Here is a 15,800-nt window from a genome sequence, read left to right on the forward strand (position 1 = left end):
GGAGGCCTGGCCGCTCCGCGCGCGCCGGGAAGAGGGGCGGGGCTAGCCCGCGTGGCCGTAGGGACTGGGGAGGGAGCCACAGAACTGGCGCCGCTCAACGGTCGCCGCGCGTGAAGCGCGTCCGCTGCCGTGGAGCACAGCGGGGGAGGGGCTGGGCCTCGCGCTCCTGGCGCGGGAAGGCTGATGTTGCGCGCGGACCCTCGGTGCTCTAGAAAGCTGCCCCCACACGGCTGCTCGCAGGCGCCTCGGCCTGTGCGCTCTGGTCCGGGCAGCCCCCCCCTGCGGTGCGGGGCAGACCCCGCGGCGGCACGGACGTGAGCCTGGCGCACGGCAGGATTCAGGGGTTCGTAGACACGGGTAGGCCGGATGTGTAACCATTACCCATCTTCCTCTAGTTGTATTTTCACAATGGAGCAGAACTATGGGGTTTAACCCCTCATCCACCCTCAGTTTTTATTGACGCATTTTCACAGTTAAAGGGTCAAGGCGACGTGTCCAAATGTACAAGGTAAATAGGTTTCGATCGAGTGAGTGCTCACAAGCAGCATTTTTCTTACTTTTTTGGGTGCATCTACACTGCAGGGCTTAAGTTGAAATAAGCAAATTGTGCTATGTCAATTGCTATCTTATTTTGAAATAGGGAGCATCTATTAATCACTTATTTGGAAATAGAGCACTCTTCCTCTGACTTCCCTTATTCCTCGTACGATGAGTGTTACAGGAGTCTGAGTAAGAAGTCCTCCAGCCTGACAGTATTTTAGCACTTTCGAAATAACTGCCTGCTACGTAGATGCGGAATCAGTTATTTCAGAATAGCACTAGTTATTTTGAAATAGTGTTGCAGTGTAGACGTACCCTTTGTCTTTCAATGTTTCCTCTAATCTTTTCTGTCCATGGGCCATAAATTTTTATGTGTACTGAGGCACGTGTGAATGTACACCACAATTAGAAACAAAAAACCTGGCCGTGGGCGCCCTGCTAATCAGTTGGGTGACATTTGAATCTCTCCTGAGCTACATAGATTTTAGGGAACACTAGTTCCTACTCATAAAAGTTGATGATCACTAAGGGAAATATTTTCAGTTGGGTTTGTGTGTGTGCAGTGAAATTGATGTTTATCAACGTTCACTCATGATAATCACATCCTTCCAAGCCTATATGTGGGGTTTGATGACACCAAGCCACAGGTTAATAAACAGCAGGTTTGTGAATGTCGAGAGAGTAAGTTTGAAAGATCAACCGTGAGCCCACTTCTTCAAGAGACTTAGCACACCTCAGTGCCCAGGAGGTGCTCAACATGGGTGCATGGTGAACCAAAGGCTTGGGGATGCTAGCCCCAGGCTGGCCCACCCCCTTCTCTCATCAGAGCCAGAGAGTCTCCCATCAGCCCAAGGCTGCTTGAGTGCTCCCCCAACCCTGGGATGCTGTGCAGGCAGCATTGCCCCCGAGTGCCAGGTGGGCAGGCGGCACAAGCAACAGCTGCAGCCCCCCAGAAACTCCAGTCCAAGGCAGGTCCACTGCCTGTGTTACAGGCCCCCACCAAGGAAGGTCTCCCTGTATCCTGCCCACACAGGTTTCCCCAACCTTGCTCCAGCTGGAGGAGTGGGGTCTTGGAGCTGCAGCCCACGCTGTGGGGAGCCACGATTGACCCACCACCTGCCAGTTGTGCAGGGAGCCTGAGCTGCCTCTGGTCTATGTCCTCACCCACCTGGGACAGATGGAGGGTCTGTGATTCCACACACTCACAACTGCCAACATAGCTCTTACCACGGCCAGGCTGCAGCTTCCCCAACCGAAGCTGGTTTGAGGAAAGCCATGCTGGCAGCTGTGGGAGCCAACATGGAGTCACGGACTCTCCTCCTGCCCTGCAAACCCAGGGAGGCTGGGAACAGGGAAATGCATCAGCAAGGAGCTGTTGCTTATTGGTTATTAACAATCTCTGGATGGGCCAGGAGCCCCGGCAGTGCTACTAGTCCCACAGTTACATCCCTGTTCCATTCTCCTAAGCTATACCAGCTGTTTGTGTAGGTGATGGTGATCCAGTATGCTGCTGTTATTCAAAGAGGCTGTGTTTCAAGGATTTCCCTAAGCAGAATAGTGGGTGGAGATGGTGCATGAATAAGGAGGAAAATAAATTTGGATGCACCCTCACCAGAGACACAATAAAGGGAGAGACTAAATCCTAAGTTATCTCCATGATTTTGCACATCGTGTACATTCTATTCCACACCATGGATCCCTGAAGAATTTGTCCTTATATGCTACTAGCATTAGGAGGCTGGTGCAGTTAGAAGTGCCAGTATTGTGTGTACTGACTCTTGAGTCTTCTTTATAACAAGCACATATGAAATTATGAGATAGGTTCTCTGTATTTTTGAGAAGAGAAAGATGGATAGAAATGGGTCTATAGATGAAGCCTATGGAAATGGTTTATTTGTAAATATGGATTATATTGCATTTCTGGTATCTTAATATATTTGGAGTTCTCTTTATTGTATACTATGTAAACAGGTCTGCTCCTTTTCTTGATAATTGTTAAAACATTTTTATTTAAGCCATAATTCCAGATACAATGTATTTAATAAGGAGTAAGAAAGTACTTTGACGCATCTCTCCTGAATATGAAGTTCCTCATTATTTTTTCTAAAGTTCCAGTATTCACTGCCTCTATAATTAGCATTTGTTTTGTTTAGGGAATTGTGGATGTCTGCTCCTGTTTAAGAGATTTATCCCTCCTTACAGTTGCTAGCAGAAATTGAAGGCTGAATACACCAATAATATTAGCAAAACAAAAAGCTAGATATCAGTTACAAGTTACAAGGGGGGGGGCGGGGAGAGTAGACACACACTGTAGTTGTGAGTTTGTTAGTAGCAACAGTTCTTACCACTCTTTGAAATGTTGAAATGAAATGGGAATGCCAGTAATAAGCATATAAGCAATTACCCTCACCCTCCTTTTCTACTTTAGGACATACTCTATACAAAATACATCTACTTGTATGATCTTATGGGCATAAGCTGTACATCTTTCCAAATGTAAAAAGATAGATCCTGATGTGTCCTGGTAAAGCATAAGAGGACCAGAGCCCATGCATTCTATAGCCATGCACAGAACTGTGTTCCAGTATCAGACTCTTTTGTGCTTCCATGTTTTTTTAAAGGTATACTTCAAGTTTTTCTGGTCGTGAATAAAACTTCCAAATGATAATCATGTGGTAATTATTGCCTTCCTGTGTCTACAGAGAAGCTATGAAATCTGAGTTACGCTACTCATTCGTTTAATCTGATGTTAACTTTAAACCTACAGGTAATCTTCTAAATTATCATTGACAACTGTTTCATTGCTCATCACTGTATAGAAATAGGCAGTAGAGGGACTCTGCAACCATGAAAATAGACCCCTCAGATGGTTCTGCTATTAGCAATACAGAGCGCCTCACTGTACAGTTCCTTTAAATATACACTGAGGAGATGATTTATTGCCTCTCTACACACAAAAACTAAGATCAGATCAATCTTTGTGCTGACTTTTGGAACCTCATATAGCCCATGCCAGAATTTGGCCCTCTGAGGTTGAGTCTAAAGGTACAACAGTTAATCAAACTAATGGGATGTGTAGTGCTAACCTAAGGAAATAAACCAACAGTCGTCCCAAAGTGAAGGAAAATACTGGAACAGCTGCAACAGGAAGGGAATAAAAAGGCAGGGGGAAAGAAAAGAATGCTAAAGCTGGAATGAAAACTGATAAAACAACCTAGCTTTAGGTAAGGCAAAGAGATGAGTATTACCAAAACTGAAAGTATGTGAGAGGGATATTCAGAGTTCCTTTGTTTTAGTTCAGATTGACTTCCTTTCTTAAGTTGTATAAGATTTTATATGTGAGACACAGAATGATGAGGGTGTGTTGTGGAATTGTAATATTTCAATTATTACAGCAACACTGACCATTTTTATGAAAAAAGATGGGGAATAAAGTGACAATGAAAGCTAGGTCAATGGAAATCTCTCTTATGAATAAAGAACATACTCAAACCACAGTTTTTGATACATTTCTATTTAGGCAGGTGGTAATTGGCACCTAACAGCAATGAATTGAGAAGAACATAGCACCCATCCAATCACTGGAGTTAACAACCTGGAGCAATTCAACTTATGGGAGTGGTAATAAGCAGTGGGTAAAGGGTATCTAGTTTCTGGGATAATGGTATGGATAGATCAACCCCAAGTTTTGTTTTCAATCTACATATATTTTAGTTGGTGCAACTCCATACATTGAGCAGAAGATGATTCAGATGTAGAACAATCAGGTTCTGAATGCTACCAATACCGCTGCTGAGCAGCTTGCACTGTTGTAACCAACTCCTGAATGCTGAAAGTCTGTGGGTAATAAAGGCAAGTATTAAGCAGCAATGCAATATGTTAGCACAGATAGAAATGCCCTATTCAAGATCAAGAAGTAAGGGTGAACACTGCAATTACATCTTTGGATCTGATGTGAGTAGTTTTGATCTGATCTCAAGATAACGTGGCATACTTGAGCTGCATGGAATAGCTGACTTGATATAGAAATAAGACATTTCTATAGTAGACATGAAGCTACTCCAGCCCAGGCAAAGATAAAAGGCAGATCCTCCAAGAGTAACAAAAAGGGTATGTATCCTTCACACTTCATTAGTTCACTTGTATGTTGCGTTTATAATCCAGATGGTGTGCCAGGGCGTAAACAGTAAAATAAATTCATGGAGGAAATGCAGATTTTGCAGTACAAAAAAGGAAAACAAACACTAGGACTTTAATGTCCAACCTGATCTATATTCAGACAGAAAACAAAAACCAAGCACAAAAGCATCTTGATTGGGGTGGGCAAAAGGGCCTCCGCAGGGTGGATCCGGCCCACAGAGGCCCTGCTGCTCCCCCGCCCCCAGGCCAATTAAGGCTTGGGGGCTGGGAAGCACACGAAGCCTTCTCCACTCTACCCCCACGCTGCGAGCAGCATGCAGCACTTCAAAGTGTCACATGCTTCTTGCAGGGCGGAAGTAAGGTTGCCAGATGGTTTCAACAAAAATACCAGACACACTTGACATTACATCACAGTCTTATTTAGAAAATACTAAACATTTCTATTTTCTCAATTTGTTTCCCAAACAGAAAGCTCAAATACTGGACTGTCCGATTCAAAAGTGGACACCTGGTAACCTTAGGCAGGAGGAGGCTTACCGCACTCCCCCACACCCGGGCACTGATTGGCCTGGGGGTGGGGAAGCATGCCAACCCTCTTCCAGGGCATGGGGTCCTATTGGGAAGGAGGGGCACAAAGGGGCTCCCACACTCCCAGACCAATCATGGTCAGAGCAGCCCCGCCCCTTCCTGTTTAGGCCCTGCCCCTTCCAGGATGGCCCAGGGCTACTTCAAAAATTTTTGAAGTGGCCCTCGGGGAAAAATTATTGCCCACCCTGAACTTGATGATGCCCAGAGTTCCCCTCTCTCTGAGTAACATAGAGCATCCCAGCATTAATGGGGAGGTGGTTTTTACATGACCAGCACCTGGACCGTTTCTGATTGAGATCTGCTGCCCATTTTGCAAAAGTAAGCATGCTAACTTAAGAGCTATGTACAAATTCCAAATGAAGCTATTACAAAGCTGTCTTTTTAAAATCTCTTTCCTCTTTCAATTGGATTGTTGGTTTCTCCTAGAATAAAGAAAAACAACCAGAAAAAAACCCACTTCAATGCCTATATACCACTAGTATGAGTTTATGGATAGAAATGATTTAGATAGGTAGCCCTGGTGCAGAATAGCTACAAGAAGGCTGCCTTTTGCTGGTGGGAAAGTGATCCCTGGATATATAGTATGAACTATCAAACACTTTGCAGACTTGTCATCTTTAAGGTATTCTCATGACCTTTCACTGTCCTAGTCTTTATCATCTATGATGTATTATTAAACTATTTCTTAGATTCAATAGAGAATTCCAGGTGTTTATCTGCATTGTTATTAAGACGTTTTCCCCATACAAATGTACAGCTGTTATGATACAAGTTATTTCTGTGGCACTTAAAGTCATCTGTATACAGTGTATTTCAATTAAAATATTACAGACCTTTCACTTCACAGAGGAAACGTAGATCAAATATATTAATATTTGCATAGGCTTCTAACTGGAGTTTTACTGTGGATCATGTTTCTTGCTTGAAAAGCATCATGCAAAATAACATGCTCATTTCTATAGATATTTGGAAGAGATCCAGGCTGGCATTTTATTCCATGTTAAGTTTTCTGCTGTAAATTAGACATAATGATTGAAGATAAGCAGCTGCTTAACTTTTTTTAATTACTACAGATCAATATCCAACATAATCCATGTGCTGTGAATATAAACTGAACAAGTAGATACACAGCTTGGATAGAAGCCATATAAATTTCAAATACAACCTTTAACATTAGAATGCTCTCTACAGCAGTGACTTGCAACATGATGCTTGTATATTTGTACCCACTAATAATTGCAAACTATTTTATAGAACTCTAATATGTAAAATACTGCATCTTCAACACTATAAAATACACAAGCAAAAATACAAGGGATTTACCCCTTGTTATGCACAAAAGTTTGATTTCTTCCCAGTCTAGGCAGACATGGAAATTTAAGAATTAGTTTAAATTAAATTTTGGCCTGTATTCCTCATCTGTGATATTGAACAGAGGATACATTAATGGCTAAAATCAGTAATGCAAGAGCCATGTTTTTCTTGGAATAAGGTGTTGATGAAAGTTGCCTGCTGAGTCTGGAAGAAAGTGGGAGATGGTGAAAGGAGGGAGTGATATACACTAACCCCTCTGCCTAGTTTATTAGTAGCAAAGACACTTCCATAAATAAGTTTATAGAGGCAAGAAGGAAGTGGCTGAAAATTGGTGGAGTTACATATAATGGAATAATCGGGGGAGATGCAAACAGAAAAACATTGAGGAAATGGAGATAAGTGTGTAGAGAGGTATTGGAAACAACACAACTGCCGGGCCCCGGGGCTGGATGTGGCCCCTGGCTTGCCTGGATCTGGCCCCCCAAGGCTCAGGGCTCCCCCACCCAACATTGGGGAGCCTGCACCTACTGTGGTATTGGAGCACAATAAATCTACTAGCCTGGGCCCCACTAGGCTCTGGTGTACAAGGGAAATGTGGGGAGTGTCTTTCTCCTCAGTCAGGGGCCATGTCAGTGAGAGTTGGGGTTTTTTTGTTTTTGTTTTTTTGGCTTCTCACACGTGTGCAGCCCCCGACTGATTTTTCTGTGGATCAGTGGCCCCTGGCCCAAAAATGTTCTCCATCCCTGGACTAGACAAACAGAATAGAATTACCAAAAGTGGAAGCATCTTAAAATACTGTGCTCTGACAAGTGACACTACAATGGTGGCAGAAGGTCTGTGCGGGTCTTATTGATTCCCTGTAGAAGTTCAGTATACTAGTAAAAATGTGTTTTCCTTTAAATGCCAATCCTGAAAGTTAAGTTGTTATTTTTTGCTTCACTTGCATCACCATAAAGAGACAAGAATTGTCTCACTATAGCAGACCAATTATCCATCCAATGCAGTAGCCAGTAATAGATGGCAAAGTTCAAGAAACTTATAAAATCTACCGGGGGGAGAAGGGGAGTTTCTTCTTCACGCTTCCTCACCAGAGGCATTTGCTTTGAAGCATGAGGGATGTTTTTTTAATCCTATCTCATTACAAATAGGAACCTGAATTGTAACTAAGGACATGTCTACACAGCAGAGAAAAAGTCGAATTAAGCTACACAACTTAAGCTACGCAATTGACATAGCTCAAGTCGAAACAACTTAATTCGGCTTTTGGCACTGTCTATACATCAGGAAGTCGAAGGAAGAACACTCATCCTTCAGCTTCCCTTCCTCCTCGTAAAATGAGGGTTACAGGAGTCCATATAAGAAGTCCTCCAGCTCACCATTATTTTGAAATAATGGCTTGCAGTATAGACAAGCTCTTTGTTATTTCAGAATAACATTGGTTATTCTGCAATAACGCTGCTGCGTAGAAATACCCAAGAAGTTTTCCCATTCAAATATGTAGCAGTTATGATAATTATTTTTGTTGTTGTTAGTCAGCTGCAAACACTGGAATTCAGTTAAAATTTTGCAATCCTTTCACTGGGAAGAGGAAGTTTGGAGACCCTTTATCAATTCTACCAATCTATTGGCTTCCGGTGACAACGAAGTATACAGGTTAATCCATGTGGCGCAAAAAGTTATTTCCAATAAATAAAGTTTTACAGGCCAAATTCTGCTCTTAGTTACACTTATGCAATTTCTTTGTCTACAGAGGACACAATTGTAATCTGCTAGAAGTTGGTTAACAAATATAGTTAGTAATGCACACATCAGAATGGAATCCATTCTTTCTGCTGTGCTATTGTATTCTAATAGATTCTTAGGCCATCTTTGTCACCATGCTATTATTTGTATTACCATAACAGCTAGAAGCCCCAGACAGGAAGAAGGGCCCCATTGTGCTAGGGTTTTATACAAACATCTGAGCATTGTCCAGTAGTGCAATAAGAGACATTACTTAATGTGTCACAAATGCTTCATTGCCTCATCCTCTCCCCAGGAGAACTGTGTGTGTAGTACAGTTTTGTGCTTTTTATTAAATGTGCATACTGCTCTGTTTTTGTTACAGAAGGCAGGTTAAAGAAGTGTGTCTTACTGTTGGAAGATGACAAGGTCTGTGATGGCAGTGGGTCTGCAATTCTGATGTTTATTATTTTATAGCACCTGAGTGTCTTGGGAATTTTGTAATAGAGAAAGATATGGCCAATGTCCCAGAGAGCTTACAGCATAGTTACAGAAATGATGCAATGAACAGGAGTAATAATACAGAGGGGTTTGGAGACAATGAAGACATCAGTGTAAATTATAGCAAAGTAAATAAATCGTCACTAAATTCTATACACGGCAGCACTGGCTCATATCTTGAAGGAAGGAATAACTTATAGTTCACAAACTAAGTTTAGGAGCACATTTTGGTTCTCTATAGGAAGCCCAAATAAAGGGGCTTTGCACAGCAGATCTCAGAGGTCTGTGCATATGTGGGAATTCTAGTCCTTTCTCCTCCAACCTGCCTCCTCTGTCAAATATTTCGAGGTCCCAGACGTGTGCACCTCTTCAGTAGGATTTAGGCCAGTGGATAGGTCTGTTATGCTTTTAGAGCTTCACAGTCACCACCCTGTGTTTGTAGCTCCCATAAGAATTCCCAGTGAGAATTCACCCAGTGGCAATGATTAGGACTGCTGTCAGCTGTAGGAATCACAATTAGTCATGCTACAATACCTAACTTATTGCCTAGGCAGTGCAGGAGGATTCAATGGTCCACAGCAGCAAATGCCATCACTAGAGCCAATATTAAGAATAACTAATGAGTGCTTTCAGTGACTGGCTCTTAAATTAAAAGAAGTTTTTAACTCTTTATATATTTGTATTTCTTTATTTTGCTTACAGTAACAGAAAATGAATTTTCACCTTTTTATATATAAGACTGAACAATACTCAAACATTTACTTCCAGCTTTCCCGGAGAGGAAAACTAGAGACTGAACCAAAGTCAAATTTTAGCTCAATGACCCTTTGCAGAAAAAGCACGATCTCCAGACTAATTGCCCCCACCCCTTGGAGGCCAATAAACAGCAGGCAAAGACAGATAAGAAAGACAGCTTCAATGTATCAGTTAAATTGTTACCAAATATTGTGAATTTACCAGAACTTGCAATTTGCAAACTATGCTTTTACAACTCTAAATAGAAACAATGTTGATGTCCCTTTGGAGTTATTGTACTTTCCCATATGCACTGGTGTTTTTCAAGGTTTCAATGAAGCCTTTAATGTTGCATTATAATGAATGCACTTAAATTTACCTGAATGTCCTAAACAATTTAATTTTCCGGTAAATAAATAATCAGTATGTCCCCCTTAATTGCACAGTTATTTACACTACCTTTCTTTCATATGTGAGGCCAGCATGGTCCAGAGGTCTGTGGGTGGTGGATTGTAAAATGCCTGAGTTTTAATTTAACTCCTGTAATCAAAGCTGGGAGGTCTTGGGTAAATTACTTAACCTGACTTCCTATCTCATTGGGAATTTTTGAGGATTAGTGTCTGTAAAGCACTAGACAAGTGCTAAATACTGTATAAGTGAGCTGAATATGACCGGTCTGACTTTATATAAGAATGGGAAATATTTTTGCAAACTATAGCTTATCAAGCAAATAAAAAGAAAACAAAAAACAAACACCAAGGAGAAGAGTTGATTTCATACCAAAGGTTTGTCTTCCATTTATGTATTTTCAAATATTCCACCCTGGAATTGCTTCATCTAACCTAATTACCACTGCCCTCTCCTTTCACTAAATTCATTTAGAAGCTAGTATTTCAGTAATCAGTGGAGCCCTTAAGATCCAGTCAATACATTCAAATAGAGATAAGATTCTAACAGCTTTCAAATGCACTAAGAAAATATAGCAGCATCAAGTTAGGCTAATGAGATGTGGCTGAAGTAAATCTTGCCTTCCAAGAGGAAGAACTAGCACTTTTTTGACCTTGAGATTCACAACTGAAGGGTAACAGTTTGTTATTCTAGACACTGCAACATGAAGACAATGTTCTAGGTGACTGAGAAATACTTTAAGGACAAAACAAAAAAATGAGGGAGGAGAGCATGTGTTGCCACCTCTCAGAGGAAGCAAGATTATAATACCTTTTAAAAATACTTAGCTAAACTATTTTTATATACTGTAAATTACTAAATAGCTGAACCTCACAAAACACTAGGTACCTTTTAGATGGGACTTATAGGCTATGTCTACACTACAATGATCTAGCGGGAAAAGGTACACAAATTGTGCTCTGCAATGTGTGTACCTTTTTTCGATAGTTTTTTCAGAAGAGGGTTTTCCAAAATTTGGCCCGTCTACACTGGGCCAAATTTCAGAAAAGCCTCCTCTTTTGGAAGAGTCCTTTTTCCTTGTGGGAGGAGGAAGACGGGGCTTTCAAAAGAGCATGTCTGCTCTTCCGCAAAAAAAAAAAAAAAAAAAAAAAAAAAAAAAAAGGCAGATGGGCAGATGCATTCCCTGGACCTCTAGTATCCTGGAAAAACCCCTAAGTGTAGACATAACCATAGCAAAAGCATGTTATCTAATACCTAAAGCAAGCACCAATCCATCTCTGTGTGTTACACAATGTGCATTAAGAATGCTTTTTACACATTACATAAAAGCTTGTTTGTTTCTCTTGTAACTTAGATACTTTGTTTTTCAGTCATGTTCCTTAGTTTAGGGCAGCCTAATTTTTAAAATTAAATAGCCCCCCAATTACCTCAGAAAAGTTTTATAATGACCCAAACTTGAGACACTGACGCTAATGAAAAAATCCTCCAATTGTTTTTTTATCCTTGAGAAGAGTATTAACACGATTTATCTTATTTTCTTCAGTTTTGTTTTTCCTTCATGGGGCTGTCTCCTGGTGTCTTTCACAGCAGCTGTGAAAAGCACAACCCAGTGGTATTTCCAAGAGCAGAGTAGAGGTACAGTATTGAACCAGACAATCTGGCTGCAATAGATCTTTAGGCACAGATATGTTATTAACATGCTATAGTGTAGAGGTTGGTAACCTTTCCAAAGTGGTGTGCCAATATTTAACCCTCCTGCCCTGAGCCGCACCACTCTCCTGGGAGTGGGGAAGGGGCTCTCTCCACCACGTGCCCCACTTGGTCTCCGCTCTGACTTTCCCCAGGGGGAGGGGCAGAGCAGCACGCACTTCACCGCAAGCCAGAACTGGCATGGAACCTCGGAGCTTTCCAAATGAACCCGAGCTGCCAGACTTTGGCCTTCAGTGCATGTGCACGCCTCCTTCTCCACCCTCCCCTCCCCGGCTGCGATTAGCTCCCATCCCAGGGACTGAGACATAGCCAGGAATATGCCATGAAGTCACCATCCCAGGTGGAGAAAGGGATAGGGCCAAATTGCCGTGAGGGGTGGCTCAGTTGACACGTATCATTTCCGCTTCAGCAAGTGGAGACAACGCACACATAATGCTGTTACCCGGCGGTGCACGAACGTGCCTAGTCTTCCCCCGCAGCTCAGTCTCATGTCCACAGGGCACGCTCAATAAGCGGGATCCTCCTTGCTCCCTCCTCCGGCAGGAAGCTGGTGCTGGCTCCAATTTTGCGGGGGGCGTGATGCTGGATCACCAGCACAGGTTCCTCATTGCAGTGGCAGGGGAGCAAGGAGCCCATTCATTACATGTACCGCTGAAAATCATCTTGAGTGCCACTTATGGAATGCATGCCGGATGTTGCTAATCCCTGCTATAATGTGGATGAGTACTGGCTTTACAGAGCTTGTTACATAGAGAACTTTGCAGCCCAGCGCTGTTCTCACCTCTGGGAATGGAAATCAGGGCAAGTGCCAGAGCCTCTCATAGAATCTATTCCTTATACTCCCTTTTGAGATGCTGCTTTCAAGCAAACAAAGCTCAGATTATGACTACTGAAAATCATCAACTCGTCCCAAAATACCTGTATTGTTTCATGAAGTTCTACGTTTATAAAAGGTTGAAGGTGTCTTCCATTTGTCCCCCCCCTCCACCCCTTGGACTATTAGTTTTTACTACTCCCTCCCATGGAAACTCCCCTTAAGATGGCAAACATGGGAATGTTATCAGAGTAAAAATGAACTTGAATGGAATTGTTTTCCAAATGGCTCTCAATACTGCATTCACGTGACTGATGTGATGCTTAGGATCCCAGTGGGACAAACTGTTCTTTGTCTGCTCCTCACCTTCACCCTGGCACATTTCTTCTAAGAATGATACAAATAGTACACACTGTACCAAGAATGGGACAATTACAAAAGAGAAAAATATTGGACTTCATGTTTTATAGTGAAAGGAAAGTCATCGCCCCACAAACATTATTTTGATTGTGTAACAAATCAGCAAAACCAAATGAATTCCAAATACCACCACCTCAGTCCTAAGCCTGCTCTCAGTCTGTCCTTATTCACGCCTGGATGAAGTATTGCAGAGATTTGACATTAGCACAAGATAGTTATTACAGGGCATTTCGAATGAAAAAAATCAGAGTTAAGGAAGGAGAAGAGAGATGTTCAGGTCTTAACTTCTGACATTCTTTGCATTTGTTCCAGCTTTAGAGTGTAGTTAGCTCTATTTTGTAAGTGACTACATAAAGATGGCATCTCTTCTTACTCAACAGATGGGTGTATTCTAGGGCATGTTTTCAGACATTATTAACTTAAGTAAATTTTTGCTGCTTTTCATACCAGCAATGCAGAACCAGAATGAGCTGTGAATTCTGTTTTATCTTGTTCCTCATCAAGATAATTGTTAGCCAAGTTTCAAACAATTACATCTCCGTGCATCACATCAGTGTCACTGAAGTTTTGTTACCGGTGATGATGCAGTGAGAAAGAACTCAGCTGGCCAAATTTGCAGAGAGCTTGCAGACAAATAAAAGGGCATTTTTCCTATCAAGCACGTGAGGCAGAAATCAGTGATAAACATGAACAGAGCCCCACAATGTCACTTTTTGAAGAATAATGCTCTAAACTGCGCCTGGTTTAGAATCACAAAACTGTACTGCTGGAAGGCACCTCAAGGTGTCATCTAGTTCAGCTACCTGCTGCTGAGGCAGGACCTAACACGGGTGGCCTGTAATGAAATCTAAAACTTCTCAAACCTTGCACTATCTGGGGAGGTGGGAAGAGGAGCAGTGGAAATTACCGCATTCAGGCCTGCCAACAGGGGACAGAGAAAGAGAAGAGTGGGGTGGGGTGACAAAGGAGGCACCTGCCCTGAGGCCTGGCAATTCAAACCGCTGTTACAGCTATTGGCCCCAGAGGAGTGCTCATGCCTAATCAGCTTTTCTGGGTTTACAGTGGAGGGACAAGGATGAAAGTAGGGGGTAGGGCCACAAGGAAAAAGGCAGAACAGAGGAAGGGCTCCAGACCTGTAGCTCCAGCAAGCAAAAGTTCTACCCTGGTTCCAGATGGGACTGAAATCTTGACCCTGGCTGAGGTTTCAGGCCCCCCTCTCTCCTGGGGCACCAACCGAGTTCACACCATTTCCCCTGCCATGGCTGGTGCCATGGTAGTGTGAGGCACTGACAACAGCGAGTGGAGGCATGGCCTCAGCCTCAAGAGGGAGGTGTAGGGCACTTCATTCCTTACCCAAGAGACCAAGGAATCCTTGACTAACTAGACAGTTGTTGTCTCACCTGTGCTTAAAAGCCTTCCATGATGGGATTTCACACTTACCTATCCTTATAGTTAAGCATTTCCTAATATCTAATTTAAATCACACTTGCTGCAGATTAAGCCCATGACTTCTTTTGCTTCCCTTGGTGGACGAGGACAATTGATTACAGACTTCTTTGTAAAAACCTGTAACATAGTAGAAGTCGACTATACCAGGTTTACCCCCAGTCATCTCTTTTCATATTTTTTCAACCTTTTCTCATAATTCAGGTTTTCTAAACTTATCATTTTTGCAGCTCTCCTCTGGACTCTCTCCAATTTGTCTACAAATTTCTGAAAGTATGGTGCCTAAAGCTAGACACAGTAACCAGTTGAGGTCGCACAAGTACTGAATAGAAGGGGACAATTATGTCCCATGGCTTACATACACCACTCCTGTTAATACATCCCAGAATGATATTACCATTTTTCACCACTGCATGAGAGTGCTGGCTCCTATTCCATTTGCGAACCACTACATCCCCAAGATTCTTTTCAGCTTTGCTCAGCACATTAAAAAGTAGATGGGATGAAAAGTTGTCACCATTAATAAAGAAATGTCACTGAATATACAATTATGTACAATGGTTATTATGAGCCCAATACTGATGGCTGCCATTTACTGACAGTTTTGCGACACTGACAGAATGATACTCTAAAAGGAGTTCCTATCTTGCTTCAATACTGACATAAATGAAATTCCAACTTTCATGCTTAATATTTAAACAAACTGGTTAACTTTTTTTTGACAGTTCCACCAATATTAATTTATGATTGAAACGTATTCTATATGTTTTGATGGAACTCCCACCTTGCCAATCTCCAAATGAGGTCTTTTTTGATGTCAGAGGTTTTACCAGCCAAGGTTCAGAAATCTCCTTTGTAGCTTATTTTATTTTCAAACACTTTTCTAAGCTTGTTAAAGCAGAAGGTGGTTCTTCCCCCTATGCTGAACTTTCAGACACAGTCTGCTGAAGAAGAGAGACTCCTTTGTGAATGAAGATTTTGCCAAAAAATATTTTTCATGGTGGTATAAACACCGTATACATCATAAAGGAACAGTGATCTGGTTTTGTAAATTGCTGAATACCCTCCGCTACCACTGGTGCTTCTCTAAGGGTGCGTCTATACTGCACTGTTATTTCAGAATAACTAGTGTTATTAATAACTAGTGTTATTCTGAAATAACAATGCTAGTGTCTACACAGCAATTCCATTATTTTGAAATAATATTGAAATAACAGGCAACTTATTCTGACTTCCGTAAACCTCATTCCACGAGGAATAACTCCTCTTCTGAAATAGCTGCAGTGTGGACACTTCACTGCTGCTATTTCAAAATATCTCATCAGAGCCATTTTAAGTAATTTATCTCCAGTGCTTCCTGGGGCTCTACATCGAGAGAGCCCATCCACATTAGGGGAACCTGCCTGAGACTAATTTTGAGGCTTCCTTGTAGTGTGGATGCTCTATTTTGAAATAAGCTATT

The 15,800-nt window shown here is 42.1% G+C and overlaps 1 long non-coding RNA gene across 1 annotated transcript; it reads left to right on the forward strand.

Moving 5' to 3' along the window:
• Positions 1-126: 126 nt before the first annotated feature.
• LOC142818845 (uncharacterized) lies at positions 127-11,084 on the forward strand. Its single transcript, XR_012896503.1, has 3 exons — positions 127-3,307; positions 8,690-8,733; positions 9,574-11,084. It is a non-coding gene; the product is annotated as an uncharacterized LOC142818845 (long non-coding RNA).
• The last annotated feature ends 4,716 nt before the right edge of the window (positions 11,085-15,800 follow it).

Source organism: Pelodiscus sinensis, chromosome 18 (genome assembly GCF_049634645.1).
Source record: "Pelodiscus sinensis isolate JC-2024 chromosome 18, ASM4963464v1, whole genome shotgun sequence".
NCBI lineage: Eukaryota > Metazoa > Chordata > Testudines > Trionychidae > Pelodiscus > Pelodiscus sinensis.